This window comes from Mus caroli, unplaced genomic scaffold (assembly GCF_978045245.1).
Source record: "Mus caroli unplaced genomic scaffold, Mus_caroli_1 scaffold_15, whole genome shotgun sequence".
Taxonomy (NCBI): domain Eukaryota; kingdom Metazoa; phylum Chordata; class Mammalia; order Rodentia; family Muridae; genus Mus; species Mus caroli.
Genome location: NW_028227270.1, coordinates 30792811 through 30811838, shown reverse-complemented (window position 1 = coordinate 30811838; position 19028 = coordinate 30792811). Strand labels below are relative to the sequence as shown.

Genomic DNA, 19028 nt, shown 5'->3' with positions numbered 1-19028 from the left:
AGATATGGGCACAGGGGAATAATTCCTGAATTGAACAGCAATGACTTGTGCTGTAAGATCGAGAATTGACAAATGGGACCTCATGAAACTGCAAAGCTTCTGCTAGGCAAAAGACACTGTCAATAAGACAAAAAGACCACCAACAGATTGGGAAAGGATCTTTACCTATCCTAAATCAGATAGGGGACTAATATCCAATATATATAAAGAACCCAAGAAGGTGGACTCCAGAAAATCAAATAACCCCATTTAAAAAATGGGGCTCAGAACTGAACAAAGAATTCTCACCTGAGGAATACCAAACGGCAGAGAAGCACCTGAAAAAATGTTCAACATCCTTAATCATCAGGGAAATGCAAATCAAAACAACCCTGAGATTCCACCTCACACCAGTCAGAATGGCTAAGATCAAAAATTCAGGTGACAGCAGATGCTGGTGAGGATGTGGAAAAAGAGGAACACTCCTCCATTGTTGGTGGGATTGCAAGCTTGTACAACCACTCTGGAAATCAGTCTGGCAGTTCCTTAGAAAACTGGACATAGTACTACAGGAGGATCCAGCAATACCTCTCCTGGGCATATATCCAAGAAAATGTCCCAACCGGAAGAAGGACACATGCTCCACTATGTTCATAGCAGCCTTATTTATAATAGCCAGAAGCTGGAAAGAACCCAGATGCCCCTCAACAGAGGAATGGATACAGAAAATTTGGTACATTTACACATTGGAGTACTACTCTGCTATTAAAAGGAATGAATTTATGAAATTCCTAGCAAATGGATGGACCTGGAGGGTATCATCCTGAGTGAGGTAACACTATCACAAAGGAACTCACACAATAGGTACTCACTGATAAGTGGATATTAGCCCAAAACTTAGGATACCCAAGATATAAGATACAATTTGCTAAACACATGAAACTCAAAAAGAATGAAGACTGAAGTATGGACATTATGCCCCTCCTTAGAATTGGGAAGAAAACACCCAATGGAAGGAGTTACAGAGACAAAGTTTGGAGCTGTGATGAAAGGATGGACCATCTAGAGACTGCCATATCCAGGGATCCACCCCATAATCAGCTTCCAAACGCTGACACCATTGTATACACTAGCAAGATTTTGCTGAATGGACCCAGATATAACTCTTTCTTATGAGACTATGCCGGGGCCTAGCAAACACAGAAGTGGATGCTCCCAGTCAGCTAGTGGATGGATCACAGGGCTCCCAATGGAGGAGCTAGAGAAAGTACCCAAGGAGCTAAAGGAATCTGCAACCCTATAGGTGGAACAACATTATGAACTAACCAGTACCCCGGAGCTCTTGCCTCTAGCTGCATATGCATCAAAAGATGGCCTAGTTGGCCATCACTGGAAAGAGAGGCCCATTGGACATGCAAACTTTATATGCCCCAGTACAGGGGAATGCCAGGGCCAAAAAAAATGGGAATGGGTGGGTAGGGAAGTGGGGGGTGGGGAGGGTATGGGGTACTTTTGGGATAGCATTGGAAATGTAATTAAGGGAAATATGTAATAAAAAATATTTAATAAAGTATAGTTTGAGGTCTAGATTTTAATGTTTAAAATCCCTTTCAGATGTGCTGATATACAGCCACATGTTTGGTAGATTTCTCAGAAAATTTTGACCTAAATAAGGTTCTTTTAAAACTCATTCATGATTATTTTATGTAACTATACAATATTTAATATATGATATAATTTCTATCCATTCATCACATATAACCACCTTTTAGAAAGCCAGCTACATTTTGGCTAAAAATCATTTAGCAAAAGTCACATTTTATGTACATATGTGAAGAAATTCTAATTCTCCTAAGAATGGTTTTCTACATAAAGTAAACACTTAGCAAGTCACTTTTTTGTTTCATTAGTTGAGATTTTATGTGAGTGGCGAAACTTGGCTGTATCTCTTTTTTGTTACTCTGGCTCCGAAAATGAAAATTATGTCCCAAGAACTGTGCTATCCATTCCCTCACCTGCTGTGCTTTAAAGTCAAGGAACAGGAGAACCTATCCTTCACAAAGCCCTCAGAGCCATCCCTGTCCTTCCTTCCTATTTAACTAGTTTAGATTGTGAACTCCATGGTCCACCTACAACTGTTTTACAGAAACTCTTCCCACAACAGGCTTCATGTTCTCAAATTCTTAAGGAAGGTTCTGTCACCCATACTTCCACAATAAAGCTGAAGGAAGTTTCCCTCTCTCATGATCCCAGACACTCTCTGACCTCTTGCTCATGAGAAGCAAACCTTTAAAGAGAGTCTCTGGTTTCAGTGTTCTGTTTTTGCATTAGATATTTTCTTTGGAATGAAAAAGGAAGCAACTTCTGTGGCAGGGTTGTAATGGCTGGCATTACTGAGTGGTGTTATGCCAGTGTCTTCATTCTTTTTAGATTATGAAGATCTTGACAGCAAGGATGATATTACAGTGTTACTATATTTAATCCAGAATGTTTTAGCACATTTAAAAATAAACTATCTAACCATGGTACACTTTAATCTTTGTATCAACAACAGAAAAAGAAAACCTCAATCAACATACCAACAAATAGAAAATCAAATATTAACTCTAATAATTAGGGATTAGGGCCTACAGTGGAATTGTTTGGAAGATATTTCATCTTGACACATGAGATAGATTATCTATGTTAAAGGCTCTAAACTCCAGCAAGTGAAAAGATGTAAGAACATTAAGACTGAGGAGGTCCTGATTATTTCTCAAAACCAAAAGAAATGTTAGTGGGCTCCTTGATTGGTAACAGCTGGTTTGCTCAATTGTCTTCTAGATAGGACTATAAGAATGATGAACTCAGCTTTCAGCTATAAAGGAACCAGAATTAATAATCTTCCACTGTATTTAATCCTTCCTTAACCTTTGAAGAAGAGAGGTGAACTTCCAAGCCCTAGAAGTGAGGCTGAATGGTGGCTTGATCTTTACATGTTTGATCTTTATCTAAAGATCTCCATCTATAAATGAGACTATTGTTTCTGTGAGGAAGCTTAATATTCACCTACCAAAAACTAGAAGTCAAATCCATAGCCCCATGGTATGTGAGGTTCCTTAAATGAACTGCCCATCATCCCAGAGAAACAATTTCCCCTTGGCTTCTATAACAGAGAAGAAATAATAATACCAATGAGTCTACAGCTGCAAGGGCATGAGGCAATGATTTTCCATCCATAGTGTAGCATTTGGCCCCCAAACCACTTTTTACACCCCACAGTGGATGTGTACATAAGGAAGGAAAGAGAGTTGGAACCATGGGACCATATAAGACCTAGAAATGCTTCTTTTGGCATCAAGTATGAGACAAACTTAAGAGGCTATTCCCTAAGACACAGCATGAACACTTTATTAATACTGGAAGAATCAATATCAGGGTAGATGATCTCTAGTTTTAGCTCTCTTTACCTATTCTGTCTCTTGACAAACTAACAGACACTGTTACAAGACTACTTAGTTCTAACCTCCCTGTAGCTGGGTCAGGCTGAGCCTACTTGTCAGTGACCCAGAGTTACAGTCCCATGATTGTCCTCATGGTATCATGGTGGCCTACTGGAGACAGGCTGGTCTCAGCTAAAGAAGCAGTGATGGATACTCTGAAAATCGAATTCAAAGCAAATGCCTAGAAAGTTTCTGGCAGTATCATACAAATCATGAAAGTGAGGAAGGCATTATCAACCCTAACTGAGGCATGAAATGCTTAATCTTCAAGGTGAAGTTGTGTAGGCAGCTGTTGAGGCAGATTGAAATCAACCTCACTTCCTAGAGTAAAATGAAAGAAAGAAAAAAAGCTACCTACATTCTTCATAAATAGACTATGCCAATAAATCGATATGGTTCATTCTAAGAACAACAAGAAAGAAATGAACAGAAAGTGAGTCCCCTGGCACATATATAGCAGAGGAAAGAGGGAGGATGAATGGGATGAGGAACTGTGGGAGGGGCAACTGAGGGGAGCAATGATTGGAATGTAAATAAATAAAATAATTTACATTTTAAAAAATCCAACATGGAAACACAGAGAGAGAGAGAGAGAGAGAGAGAGAGAGAGAGAGAGAGACAGAGACAGAGACAGAGACAGAGAGAGACAGAGAGACAGAGACAGAGACAGAGACAGAGACAGAGACAGAGACAGAGACAGAGAGACAGAGAAAAGTCTCTAGCTTAACTATTAGGAGTGTGCCTTTCTGAACTCCAAATTGTTCCCTAACATTTTCTACATCAGAGCCAGTAGCTAAAACATCTTAACCTATCTTCATTGACAATTTTATTTTTAAGTAGTTTTGTAACAATTTTAAGCAAATGCCATTGCTTACTTATTCTTGTAAGTTCTTTCCTAGGGTAATGATTGAATCCTTAATCGGCTTCAACAGCAATGCCAGAAAAAGATCAAGGACTATGATTGCAAGTGTCAGTGATACTGCCCAGGGAGAGAGTTAGAGTTTCCATACAATTCTTAGATTAAGAGGGATGTTAAGGCAACAAGTAGATCAAAACTCTGTAACAGCAAGAAGTACTCAGGACACGTGGTCCTCTGGCCCATGCACTCATTGTGGCTGACCTCACTGGTAGGCGACATTCCATGCGTTCTAAAGACACTTGTCATCCATCCTGCATGTCCCTCAGCACTAAATTTCATATATACATGTCAAAATTTAAAACACTAAATAGTTTAATTTTTTATCAGATTTCTTTATTTTCTTGGATTTGTGCTTTGCCTGAATATGTGTGCATACTGCACATGTGCACTTGGTACCGGTGAAGGTTAGAAGAGAGCATTGCCCCCACTGAGTATGGATAGTTGTGGACCACTATGTGGGTACAGAGAATCAAACCCTGTCCTTTCTAAGAACAGGAAGTGCTCTTAGGTGCTGAGCTTTCATCGTTCCACACTCAGGTAAAAATATTTCAGTGAAACAAAGAAGAACAAGACAGAAGGTACCTGCATTCTAACCTTAGTTCCTTCACTGCTGCTGTAACAGAATACCTATGCTTGAGTAATATATAAATAATGAAACCTCCTTAGCTCATCATACCAGTGTCTGAAAAGACCAAGAGTTAGGGGTTGCACACTGTGAGGCCTTTCCTGCTTCATCATTGCATGGAAAGGGTAGAACAAGGAAAGAAACAAACACAAGGAAGATGGCAGAGGCACTCAATTCATATTTTCATCCAAAGCTACTCCCATAATAATTAACCCAAACCTACATTAGCATAATAAATTCACTCATGGGGTCGCAGGTGCCATGATAAAATCATCTCCTCAACCATCACTGCTTAACACTGTTCCATTTTAGACTCACTTTATAAAGCATAAACTATAAGGGACATGTTTCATCCAGCACCACATTCTTAGATACATGTATCCATAACATTGCATCATCTTGCTATATTGATGTTCTGTGTGTGTGTGTCTGTCTGTCTGTCTGTCTGCCTGTCTGTCTGTAAACACATATAGAGATCATTATACATGTATTTACACATATGATATTATATGCAAAGTTAATTTTCAAAGAGTTAAGTGTTTAGTCACATGTGTGTGTTGCTTGTCTAAGCTCATGTGTACTACATGCATACAATGTCCATGTAAACCACAAGAGGTATCCAGTCCCTAAGAACTAGAGTTACAGATAGTTGTAAGCCATTAGGGTTTGCTGGAAACCCAGCCCAGGTCCTCTGCAAGAGCAATAACTGTTCTTTAACTACTGAGCAACCTCTCCATCCTCCATTATGTTTAATAGATGTAACATTTTTCTACTTAGTTTGCAAACTGTTTGCATGTTAATTCTTTGCCTCTCAATATTTAAGTATGTATTATTTAAGAATAAGTGTGTTCATTTATATTATTCATATGGTTATTTTATTTAATATATTGCCCTTAGTCCAGTTTTTTCAACTGATACAATACAGCCCTTAGTAGAATATTTCTTCTCCTAGCTTTCAGTCTCTGAGCATTCATTACTAATGAAATTTAGTCTACTAGTATTTCATTAGTTGTCCAATCCCTTTAGAATCCTTTAACTGGAAACATTACTCCTATCAGAACCTTAAATTTTATGCCAGTTCATCCCACTTTAGGCCTCATAAACTTAGAATATATGCAGAACAATGTCACCTCAACCTCTCCCTAAACAGACAATTTAACCAGTCATCTAAAACTCTATAGGGATGTTGTTTCAATTCCACATGTTATATTTCTAAATATTACTTATCTGAACGGTAAAAAAAAAAAGTTAAACTAGATAATGACCCTACAGCAGTAATCTACAGATTTCTTGGCAATCATCAAGAAAGACATAAGTTAAAAAGTTTAAGATTTAGAAAAAAAAATAGTTGTTATATATTCATTATTTTAAAGGTATTTATTTAATTCTTTTTTGTTTGTTTGTTTGTTGTTTTTTGTGTTTTGAGACAGGGTTTCTCTGTGTAGCCCTGGCTGTCCTGGAACTCACTCTGTAGACAAGGCTGGCCTCGAACTCAGAAATCCGCTTGCCTCTGCCTCCTGAGTGCTGGGATTAAAGGTGTGCGCCGCCATGCCTGGCTTATTTAATTCTTAAAGACGAGTATCAACGTGAGTTTCTAGCTTAAATATTACCAGAGGCACACTTAAACTTTTATTAAATTATTTTATTTGTTTATATTCTAAATGTTGCCCTCCTTCCTGACCCCCCTCCCAGAGTTCTTCTCCCATCCCCTCTCCCCTTTGTCTCTGAGAGGGTGCTTCCTCACCTACTCATCCCCACCTTACCCCCTCAGCACCCCCCTTCCCTGGGCATTGAGTCTCTACAACATTTGGCACATTTCCTCCCAGTAAGGCCAAACAAGGCAGTCCTCTGCTACATACTTACTAAGGACTAGTACAGGACAGAAAATTTCAATTGTTGAAGAAAACAGATGTCTTGAGAATCAAAGCACTAATTTTGGTTCTGGGTGTGTCAGGTTTTCTGGAGGAAGTGTCAGGAGGGATGGTTAACATGTGTTCTCTTTACCCTAGCACTCTTAGCCCAACTCTCTCTAAATGTGGCAAGAAGACATAGGCAGAGTTGTCAAGACACCCTGAAGCTCTATTCTGGATATTCTTTCACCATACAACCAAGGAACACACATACTACCACTCAGTAGAAACTTCATGTGTCCTGAGTGGGCAGTTCTTAAAGAGTTGCTCCACTATGTTCATAGCAGCCCTATTTATAATAGCCAGAAGCTGGAAAGAACCCAGATGCCCCTCAACAGAGGAATGGATACAGAAATTATGGTACATTTACACAATGGAGTACTACTCAGCTATTAAAAAGAATGAATTTATGAAATTCCTAGCCAAATGGATGGACCTGGAGGGCATCATCTTGAGTGAAGTAACACAATCACAAAAGAACTCACACAATATGTATTCATTGATAAGTGGATATTAGCCCAAAACTTAGGATACCCAAGATATAAGATACAATTTGATAAACGCATGAAACTCAAGAAGAACGAAGACCAAAGTGTGGACACTGTGCACCTTCTTAGAATTGGGAACAAAACACCCAGGGAAGGAGTTACAGAGACAAAGTTCGTAGCTGTGATAAAAGGATGGACCATTTAGAGACTGCCGTATCCAGGGATCCGTCCCATAATTAGCTTCTAAACGCTGACACCATTGCATACACTAGCAAGATTTTGCTGAAAGGACCCAAATATAGCTGTCTCTTGTGAGACAATGCCGGGGCCTAGCAAACACAGGAGTGGATGTTCACAGTCAGCTATTGGATGTATCACAGGGCTCCCAATGGAGAAGCTAGAGAAAGTACCCAAGGAGCTAAAGGGATCTGCAACCCTATTGTTGGAACAACATGATGTACTAACCAGAACCCCGGAGCTCTTGTCTCTAGCTGCATATGTATCGAAAGATGGCCTAGTCGGCCATCAATGGAAAGAGAGGCCCATTGGACTTGCAAACTTTATATGCCCCAATATAGGGGAATGCCAGGGCCAAAAGAATGGGAATGGGTGGGTAGGGAAGTTGGGATAGCATTGGAAATGTAATTGAGGAAAATATGTAATAAAAATATTAAAAATCAAAAAAAAAAAAAAGAGTTGCTCATGGCTTCTTGTATAAAAGCTTATGATGAAGAACTTGAAAAGTCTGTACACTCAAGCAAGACCGCAAAATACAGAACACTTTCAAGACCCACCCAGATTACAAACATTGCTTTAGAGTTTTCCACCAAAACCAACATTTTGCTATGTTCTAAGCTATTGGCACACATAGCCATATAAAGAGAGCAAGGGAGATGCCATCTCTGACGTGTGTCGTCTAGCTGGGTGGAGAGTTTTTCTTTTGTGGTCTGTGAGTAATAGCCAGTATTTGTTAAGTATGAATCAGTATTAATTCCTTCTGTCCTTACATAAAGTCCTATAATGCAGGTCATATTCTTATTCTCATTTTAAAGATAAGAATCCCAGATCCGCACAGGGATTATCACGTCTGCTAAGATGTAAGCCTCTTCAGGTTCTGAAGCCCTAAGCCCCACTACAATGGTATCTGAAGATGGGGATTGGTGGAGGTTATTATATTCACAAAAGCTTATCGGGTAAATGCTCAGTTTGGAATGATCCAGAGACTTCTCTTGCTTTATATTATTGTTGTTTTGAGCCTCATAAATGTAACTAAAGGAAAAAAATGAAAGAATATTAACTGACAGGTGAGATATTTACAGCCTCAAGAGCAAACTGCTGTGCCAGGTGCCATTGGTTAGTTCCCTTCAGAAAAGAAAACTTTGCTATCTAAGTATCAAACACGAGCTGGAATCGTTAGCACTGTAGTTTTTGTTTTCTTTGCTTTCTCCTGTAAGATCAGTACTGTTGCGTTCTCAGCTAAAGTAATATCTCTTGACAATGTGCCTCAGCAAACAAAAAGGAAATGAAACATAATTAGGGAAGCAGATTTAAGCCCACGGAAAAGAGCATCACAGAGAACTTAGTTGTCCTTGAACTAATTTCTCAATTATTGGTGGTGTGTGCAATGCCACGGGTTTCTTATTATACTTTTGATGTTTTACTTAGAGCAGGGACTTTTTTTTCTTTTAATAACACAAAACGGAAGTTTATAAACATGTAAAGGCATAAGCACTAAGCTAAGCTATGAGGGGATTGTAACTGATGCATCACACTTACAGCCTAGATATAGCCAGGCCAGTTGTTTTCCAATTTCAGGACATTTTCCCCAAAACTATCAGAGATTTTATGTAAATACCTTGATTTCTGTTCTCACTTTTTAAAACTGTGTATATAGGGGACATTGGTGGGTTAGGGGGATTGTGAGCATATAAGCACAGATGCCCAGAGTCCAGAAGACATCAAATCCCCTGGAGCTGGAGTTACAGGCAGCTGTAAGCCTCCTGACATGTGTACTGGAAAGTAAACTCAAGTCCTCATTAAAAGCAGTATGTACTCTCAACCTCTAAGCCATTTCTCAGGGACCTCTGTTTTATTTTAAAAGCCTAGAATATGGCTGAGTAATTCGGCATTTCACTCTACCTTACAGTCCCTTTACATACATAATACAGCTTCCATTTTGAGTTTTTCATGGATTTTTTGAGTGAGTGAACATGTGTATGTCTGCATTTATATGTGTTTCTTGTATTTCATCTATATGTTTTTTCTGATTTATTTTTAGCTACATTATTATATCATATTCCTGTTTGTTTAATAATGAGAGACAGAAAGAGTGTGAATTCAGATAGGAGGAAAGATGGGGAGGAACTGGGAAGACTGGTGGGAGGGGAAACCATAATCAGAATATATTGTATGAAAAAAATCTAATTTCAATATTTTATTGATAATTTTATTTATTTACATTTCAAATTTTATCCCCTTTCTGGTTTCCCTTCTGCAAACTTCCATTCCTTCCCTTTCTCCCTGCTTCTATGAGGGAGCTCCTTCACCTAACTACCCACTCTTGCCTCACTGCCCTAGCATTACCTTACACAAGGTCACCACAAAACCAAGGGCCTCCCCTGCCATTGATGCCAGATGAGGCAATCCTCTGCTATATAAGCAGCTGGAGCCATGAGTCTCTGGTTTGGTTGGTTGATATTATTGTTCTACCTAAGGAATTGCAAACAACACACATGGTATCTACTCACTGATAAGTGGATATTATATAAAAAGCTGAGGATACCCATGATACATCTCACAGACAATATGAAGCTCAAGAAGAAGGAAGACCAAAGTGTGGATGCTTTGGTCCTACTTAGAAAGGAGAACAAAATAATCATGGAAGGTAGAGAAAAGGGAGGAGCTTAGAGGGAGAGAGAGGAGGAGGGGAAAAGGGGAGAGAGAATCAGTTGTGGGAGGAGAAGAGGGAGAAGTACAGAGGGTCAGGAAATTGAACAGAGGTGTGTAGTATTAGGGTATGAGGAGCTTGGGGTAGCCACTAGAGAGTCCCAGATACCAGGAAAGCAAGAGGCTCCCAGGACCCACCAGGGATGACATTAGATAAAATACCCAACAAAGGGAAGGGAGAACCTCTAGAGACCATATCCAGAGGTAGGCATGGCTCCCGATTGAGAGAAGGGCCACCCACTCATCTCAAAAATATTAACACAGAATATTTCCTGTCTAAAGGAAATTCAGGGATAAAGAGTGGAACAGAGACTGCCCCACCTAGAGATCCATCCCACATGCAGATACCAAACCCAGACACTATTCCTGATGTCAAGAAGCTCTTGCTGACAGAAGCCTGGTATGGTTGTCTCCTGAGAGGCTCTGCCAGAGTCTGACCAATACAGACGTGGATGTTCACAGCCAACCTTCAGACTGAGCACAAGGACCTCAATGCAGGATTTAGAGGAAGGACTAATTTCAATTTTGAAACCTTGAACATGACAGTACTGGAATGACACTATCCTGTTGTGAAAGTTGAGTTGATCAGTGACTCTGCCTATGAGCAGATTCCTGCTGCTACATTAGATATATGTACTGAGGTATGTGCTGTGGGGAGAAGGCTGAGGAACAATCAGATATATATATATACTGCAATTTACATGGGCAGTGGACCTTGGCAGTGAAGGAATTCACAAGAAAATGGGGACTACATCATCAAAGAATGTCTCAGACAATGTTTTCAGAAGTATGGAAGGTAAGGTGGATCTCTGCTGACCTTCAAGGAGAACACAAATATTTTATTCTTCTCTGTACAAACTGCCACAAAGTCATAAATCTGTCTACAAATGAGGCTAAAAGTAATATCAGATAAGACTGAGGTAGCATAAATAAATTGATTGTGTGTTTAGAATCTTTAAATAATGCCCAACACCTATCAAATGCTCAATAGATGCAGACTGTACTCATTATTAAACTATTATGTGAAGACAACATAAAATAAACAAATCAGGCACATCACCATGTGTGTTGCTCTAGAGGAAAACACCTATGTGCAGATTGTATAGCTATTTTTCTGCCAATTTGTTTTTACAGGCTGACATGTTGATTGATAATAATGCAATTGCTTATACGTATACAGGATCATAAACTATGCTGGGCTCTTTGGGTTCAAATCATGCTATTGAACATGCAATTTTTCTCTGATTGGCTCATTATCCTCACCTCCCATCCTGAAAAGAGTGGATACAAACATACTAATCTAGTAAAGTACCTTTCTTCGTGTGATATAAAGTATTCCCTGTATCTGTGCTGTTCCGTATAAGTGATGGTTTTCCCCTGCAAATAGTGCCTGTTAACTGCAAACCGTATTTACATGCCAAGATAAACAGAACATTGTTCTGAAGGCTTGGTTTAGTAAATAGTGTGGTCTTCTGGATTTTGGAGCAAAATTGAAACATCCAATGAAAAGGGACATCTTTATATCTTTTGTTTAAGGTGCAAAGAGGAGAGAAAATTAAAAATCCTTTAGTCTTGTGATTGGTCAGGGTTTGGAAAATAGAAAAACATTGTAAATGATATTTAAGGAAAGTAAAACAATTTCTGCATAATTTATTGTCTCATGGTATTTGTTTTATATTAGAGATTACATACTTAATATTATTCTTCCAGTGGCATTTGTTTTCTAGTCAAAGCCAGGTTCAAATGTGTTGTTGCTTGATACACAATAAAATAGAACTGTATATCTACTTAAATGCAAACATTCTCCAACATGTTCTAATACTGATCTCTTTCTCTAAGCAGAGATGAAATTTAGAAGATGTTCATTTTGAGGTAAACTTGAGACATCAGCTTGGTAACCTTAACACTGCCTGACTTTGAGAGTTAGAGGTGCTCTCAAAGAACTAAATACGCTGTAATTAAAACAGCTTTGACTCAGAATGGCTAACTGTACTTTTAAATCTTCTTTTTCTCCAAGGAAATTATGGAAAGGGATGGATAGAAATAGTGGAAACAAGCTTGGGGATGTGAACTTATGTGTGTGCACATGCAGTAGCTCAAAACTGTTAGTGAGAAAAAGAATTAGGATGTACATGCTCCAGTGGATTATTAATGAATACTCCCAATACTCTGTGATCAAGCCTTTCTATCCTGAGAGAATCCTAACCATTCAAAGTCAGGAAGGACATATTGCCATGTGAATAAGAATTTGCTGTTTCTATGAAAACTTGTTATATTTACTTCTATGTATTACTAAAAAAGGAGGTAAACCCTATAATCTATTGAAAGAACACTATGGGGATATGATTGCTAAATGACCCCCTCGGCATTTTCCACTTCCCAACACATTATTACATTGAAGAGCATTTTAGGTAATTGTCAGATACATGTAAGGCCTTTGAAAGTCTCCATGAAGAGTTGGCAGCAAAACACAACCTGTGGTCAATTTCCACCCTCCAGCATAATCATGGATAGTTAGTTCATCTGAGAGCCACAGGGCAATTCCTGGGCCATGGGCATGTCAAAAGCTGATTCACCTAGAATTCTGGAATGGCCTTGGAATGGGAAGAGCTTTCCAGGCTGACTTTCAAGTTGTCTTTGGAGGTGCTAGATTCCTTGGAGACAGTGGGTGGTGGGCAAAAAGATAGCATCTCCAGAGGAAGGAGGAGAAATGGGCCCCTCTACATGCTTACCACTTACAGAGGAAAAAGACCATCCTTATCCAATTTGAATAGCTGCCAGAAAGGAGCTGTCCTCTTTGCCTGCACCACCCAGTGGAATATCAGCCATAAAGAAAGACAGCCACTGCAAGCTGAACATTTCTACCCAAAGCCAACCTGGCTGACCTGGCAGAAGAACACAGATAGAAAGGAAAGACTCCTCTTAAATCAACATCTAATTCTTCTTGCACACTGTGGCACAGAGCTCTTCACAAGGAAGAGTACTAAGCAGTGAACATTTTCCATCAACTTCTGCAAGGGAAAATTAGGTAAAACATAAATAAATTTTATTTAGTCTAACAATTGGGTCTAATAACCTCCAATAAATTTCATGTAGACACACAATTATGCCTTGTGCAATTCAATATGATATAGTGCATGCTGATGACATTTCTGGTATTTCTACACTGTCTATTGTGGTTATTATTTTAGCATGCCCTATCAGAATGATTAGCTTCATAAAAACAATGTTGAACTCACACACAATAATGAAAAAGCATAGTGTTCTACTTTTAGCTTAATAGCCACTGTTAAACAATTAATGATTACTAATAATATGATTTCTTAGCTAATACATTACCTTAACAAAACTGGAACACACCCTTCTTTTATTAACTGACCTTTATAATGATCTAAACAAATTCAACAGCAATTTACCCCTGAGCCCTTTCAAGTGTTCAAAACTAATTTATGAACTTTGGAATCTGAGATTATTCTACAATGCAAATGAAATATCTTTAGACTTGAACTTTAAAACAACACTCCATAATGGCAAAAGTGCTCAACAAAGACCTGAACTTTTATACAATCCAACTCTGTGCAATCTTCGAGTAAATTATATAACCAAAGAAAGCACATAGGACCCCTGCTTGTAAGATATAATAACCCACAACCTTGAAGCCCCTTCAGACATTGTAGTTATGCTGCATGTCCTTTAACATATAAAATTTTGTTTCTATGAAGTCTATATGTCTCTGTTGAGTTGTTGCAGGCTATTTACAGGAAGAATAAAAAACAATGAAACAAACAAACAAACAAAAGACCACCCACCTACCTTATTCAAGTATGACAAGGACATTCTTTTGTGTGAATTTCTGATGTTTTAAACTGTCAAAAATTCATTGCAATATAATTAAAAGAAAGAAGCTATACAATAGTGTCCTCTCACATTTGAACATGTCCTCCTACTTTATCATCTTAGATCTTAGGTCATCCCCACAGAATGAGAAATGGGTATTGTAACTTGGAAGTTCCTACATTATGATCACGGCTGGTAATCTGGAAGTTTGGATTGTCTATTTTTGGTCCCAAGGATCTGAAGGAAGGCAAATTTATCTTTTCTCAACATAAGAAAAAGTATCTAATAATAAAAGCTATTGACTCCCACAACCCCATGTGTTAGTGAGTGTGTGTGTGTGTTCAACTTAAGGTACATGTGGACTTGAGATAGGGTAGGTCTCCATATTTATATGCTCACTGAACCCCTATGCTTCTTTTTACCACCACATGGTGATACCTCTTGCTGCGTGGAAGAAGGAAATAAACAACTTTTTGAAAAAAAACCCCATAGAAAACACATCTAAGAATTTCAATACATTATTTTCTTCCTGAAATTCCTATAAAAATTCACCCTCGGGGTTAGTTGATGAGGACTCACCAAGAAATACCTGCAGTCTGTTTGACTAGAAACTTGTATATATTCATGAAGATATGAACTGATTTATCACTTGATATTTATTTTAATTATTTTTTCTTTATTTTTCTCATAAAATTTAAGATAAATCTTTAACTTAAAAAATAATCCAAAGCACTCAAATTTTCATTTAGCCCTAAAGACAACTTTCTTTTTTTTTCTTTTCTTTTTTTTTTTTAAACTACAATAAATAATTTAATTCCATAAATGGCAAAGCAGAAATGTTAAAATTTGTTGGACACCCTCCCCCCTCCCCAACATTGTCTTAACAAAAATACAGGCTGCGGCTAAGAACCACATAGAAATCTTTAGGCACTTGGTGGAAAAGACACTGGAGGATGGCCACCTTACTGCCTGCTACAGCAAGTGGTAGGGATGAAGGCTGGTCTCCTAGTCTATCCTTTACCCATGGGCAGAAACACCAGGACAGTGCACCCACACTGCAAGGCATCCCAGTGTATTTAAAATGGGAGGAGCAGGGTGGTAGTGGTGCAGTAAAGACAACTTTCAAAGCACATTAAAACAATAATACAAAAAGAGTATTATATATCTCCAGTTCATCTGTTTTAATTTAAAATCTGCTTGTATTTGGCAGTTCACTTTCATCTTTAAAATTAACCCCCTTGACTTGGATAATACTGAAACTCCATATTCTAGAAATCCTTTCAATGAATGCTGGCTACTAGAATATCCAAAAGCAAAGAGAGTAATAAACTACAACTTATCATCATGTGTTGGAGCCTGAGCGAACATGTCCTGTTATATTAATCTCTTAGATCCTAGACCATCCACACAGACTGAAAAGTGGGTACTGTAACTTGGAAGTTTCTAGGCAATGATGGCTAGTGTTCTTGGTAGTCTGTTCATGGGAAAGACAGTGAAGAGAACTACTTGAATCATGTAAACTTTATCTGTCACCATTACTAACACGGTATTTATTTCACACATGTATACAATGAACTATACTCTTATCTACTTCTCTAACTCCCATCAGATCCCCACAATGAGCTCCCTCCCAAATTCATGTACTCTTCTTCTGCTCATGGATATGAGACCACCCACATAGGATGAACCGTTGCCTACCAGTGGCCAGACCCCCAACAAACAATGGATCTCCTTCCACTGCCAATAGCCTCTCAATAATGGATGGGGCCTTCAAGAGCAACCCCCCATGCATGCTGGAATTTTGACCATATTGGCCTTGTGTAAGCTATGTGCAGCTGCCGTCATCTCATGAGAGCACAACCACATCATGTCCTCTTCTGAGGGCATTTCACAGCACACCACCCCATCCTCCAGCTCTATGACTTGCTTGATGCTCTCTAAGTCTTGGTGGGGGAGTTGGGAAACAACAATGTCCCATGTAAGGATGAAGACTTTTTGTCACTTATTTTCAGTACTTCAACAAGTTATGGTTCTCTACATTGACTGCTGATCACCAAGGGGAAAACTCAAACTCTGGATAAGGTTGGGTGTAACTCACATCTACAGCTGATACATAAAACAGTTTGACAATATGGTAACTCAAAAAAAATGTGTTGAACTAAAATGAAGGCCTTCAAAGTCAAGAAGGCAGTGCTGAGAGGCATCCACAGCCACAAAAAGAACAAGATCTACACATCACTTATCTCCATTGTCCCAACACCCTGCAGCTCTTGAGGCAGCCCAAACACCCTTGCAAAAGTATGGCCATAGGAAACAAGCACGACCACTACTCCATCATCAAATTCTCCCTGACCACCAAGTCAGTCATAAAGAAGACCAAAGACAACCACACTCCTTTGTTCATTGTGGATGTCAAGGCCAGCAAGCACCAGGTCAAACAGGCTATAAAGAAACTCGATCATATTGAGGTATCCAAAGTCAAAACCCTGATAAAACCTGACAAATAGAACAAGGCATATGTTCAGCTGACTCCTGATTATGAAGCGATGTTCCCAAGGAAACTGTGATCATCTAAGCTGAGTGCAGTTTGCTAATTCTACATATTCTTCTTTCATTATAAAAAACAACTAGAACAATAATAGGTTCCTCCCTCTGGCCTTTGAGCTCCCCAGCCATGGGCTTTTGACCAGGTTTACAATACCAGGCATAAATAGCGCCCCCCCCCCCCACACACACACATAAATCTGATCTTAGATATATCATTATGGCCAAGTAGGATCATCATCCTGGGTTCTTACCCAGCACTGGTTAAGATCACTGATGTCTTTTCTTTCCCAGAAGCCTGGGTAGTGTCTTCTGGCATTATGAAAACACTCAGCAAAGAAGAAATTTCCTAATCCTTTTGAGATTTGTTTTTACTTGTTTGTTTGGGTTTTTGTTTGTTTGTTTGTTTGTTTGCATCCTACAGCTAAAGTGTGTGGTGAGTCTAGTGAATATTTTGTCTTCCTCGAGTGTGTATTTATATATGTGTGTGTGTGTGTGTGTGTGTGTGTGTGTGTGTGTGTGTGTGTGTGTGTGTGTATTTTCTGTACCAAATTTGACCCTCAGACCTCATTATGCTAGCTGAGTGATCTAATGCTGAGCTATGCCCTGGGCTTCTATGTGGGAGCACTATCAACCATACTTTGTATTAAACAAGGTTGGTACATGACTGCTTCCCTCCTTCTGAATGGGCCAGATTATAACAACAATTATTTAAAAGAAAGTTTAAATGGTGGAAACCAGTGACTTGGAGCACCATGAATCCACCATCATTGCTCAGGGTGCTAAGATTGGGCTAGCTCATTATTCCTCGCACACCTGAGAGTATGGATACGTTACTGATTTATTTTAAAAAAAACACAACTGTTAATAATCTAGTTGCCTGTCTTGTTGCCAACTCAGTGAATTACTGACTACACATTTTGGAGCTCTTTTCTCTCTGCACCTGGAAAGTGTAGAGAGCTTTATTCGCAGGTCTCTTTTGTGCCAGAAGAGCAATTGCCTTAGTGCTAACACAGAAACTTGCATTTAACATGTGAAAAATTCTGTTCAAGCTTACATCCAATTAAATAAAAACATCCTAAAACCTCAAACTTATTTCTCACTTATTTAAAAAAAAAAACTATTGGCAGAAATATTCTGAACTTTATTTTTGTCTGCTTTCTTTCCCCCATCAACATTTGATTTAATGTAACAGGTACTGCTGAAAACTGCAGCTTTCACTGACTGTAATAGCCAAGAGTTTGCTGATTTGAGCAATGAGAAAGGACCTTTAGAGTGTCTGGCATCTAGCCACCAAACCTATGGGGTTTGGAAGCACCCCCAAAATTAATCCTCACTCCACTTTCATTCATTAGGCAGGACTGCCAAACTAGTGTTCTTCTGCTGAGGCTAAGCACTCGATGAAAGCCAGGGTTAAATCGCAACCTGGGGAAATAAAGAAAGAATAGAAAATATATGCTTTCCTGGATTACATTTTTCAGTTTTCTCAACCAGCCTGCTCAACTTATAATTGGATCATCACTCACAGCTGCTGAGTAGTGGAGACTGATTCTGGTGGCAGAGGACAGGGAACAGAGGGAACAAGGAGAACACTGTCTCTGTCATAGCCCCTTCCAAACATAACATCTGACAAACTACAGGAGGAAGACTTACCACAGAATGCAGACCCCAATAAGTCCAAGGTTATTTTCTAACATATGCAAACAGAGCTACCCCTTAAATCAGAATCATTAGACCAATATTATTATTCCCATTAATTAAATTAAAATTATTACCTAGCAAAATTACATTGGGTTTTGACACTATTAACTTATTAATGAAATACATTTAGAGTTAAAATGAAGAGAATAAGAATGGGAGAGTGAATAACTACCTTTAAATAGCAGGACAATACTATATTATCCTCAATCTGGAAGGACCCAATGACATAGACATGTATAACATCTAGTGCACTCATGGCACTATACAGTGTCACGCTAGTTGTTATTAGTTTACAGGAATCATAATGAGGTAAGACTGATGGTATACTCTTCTCCGGTAGCTACAATACATATTTCAGCACTCTGAAAAACGGCTTTGTAGGGATGAAGTTTCTAAGTCAACACTAGTTTGGTTTCTCCAAGTTACCACTGTTCTTGAACTTAGCATAACCTTTTCGCCCTCTTGGGATGTTGCTGGTGAGGTATGAGCAATGTAGCTATACTTGATTCCTTCACATCAGTGAGGCTTCTGTGTCCTATCACTGTCTATGTATAACTACAAAGACCTGTCCCAGTCTCTTGTTACTGATGTTTGGGA

General features: G+C 38.9%; 1 pseudogene; it reads left to right on the top strand.

The window, feature by feature from the left end:
• Positions 1-3561: 3561 nt before the first annotated feature.
• Positions 3562-3715, top strand: LOC147000875 (ATP synthase F(1) complex subunit epsilon, mitochondrial pseudogene; annotated as a pseudogene).
• Positions 3716-19028: the final 15313 nt, after the last annotated feature.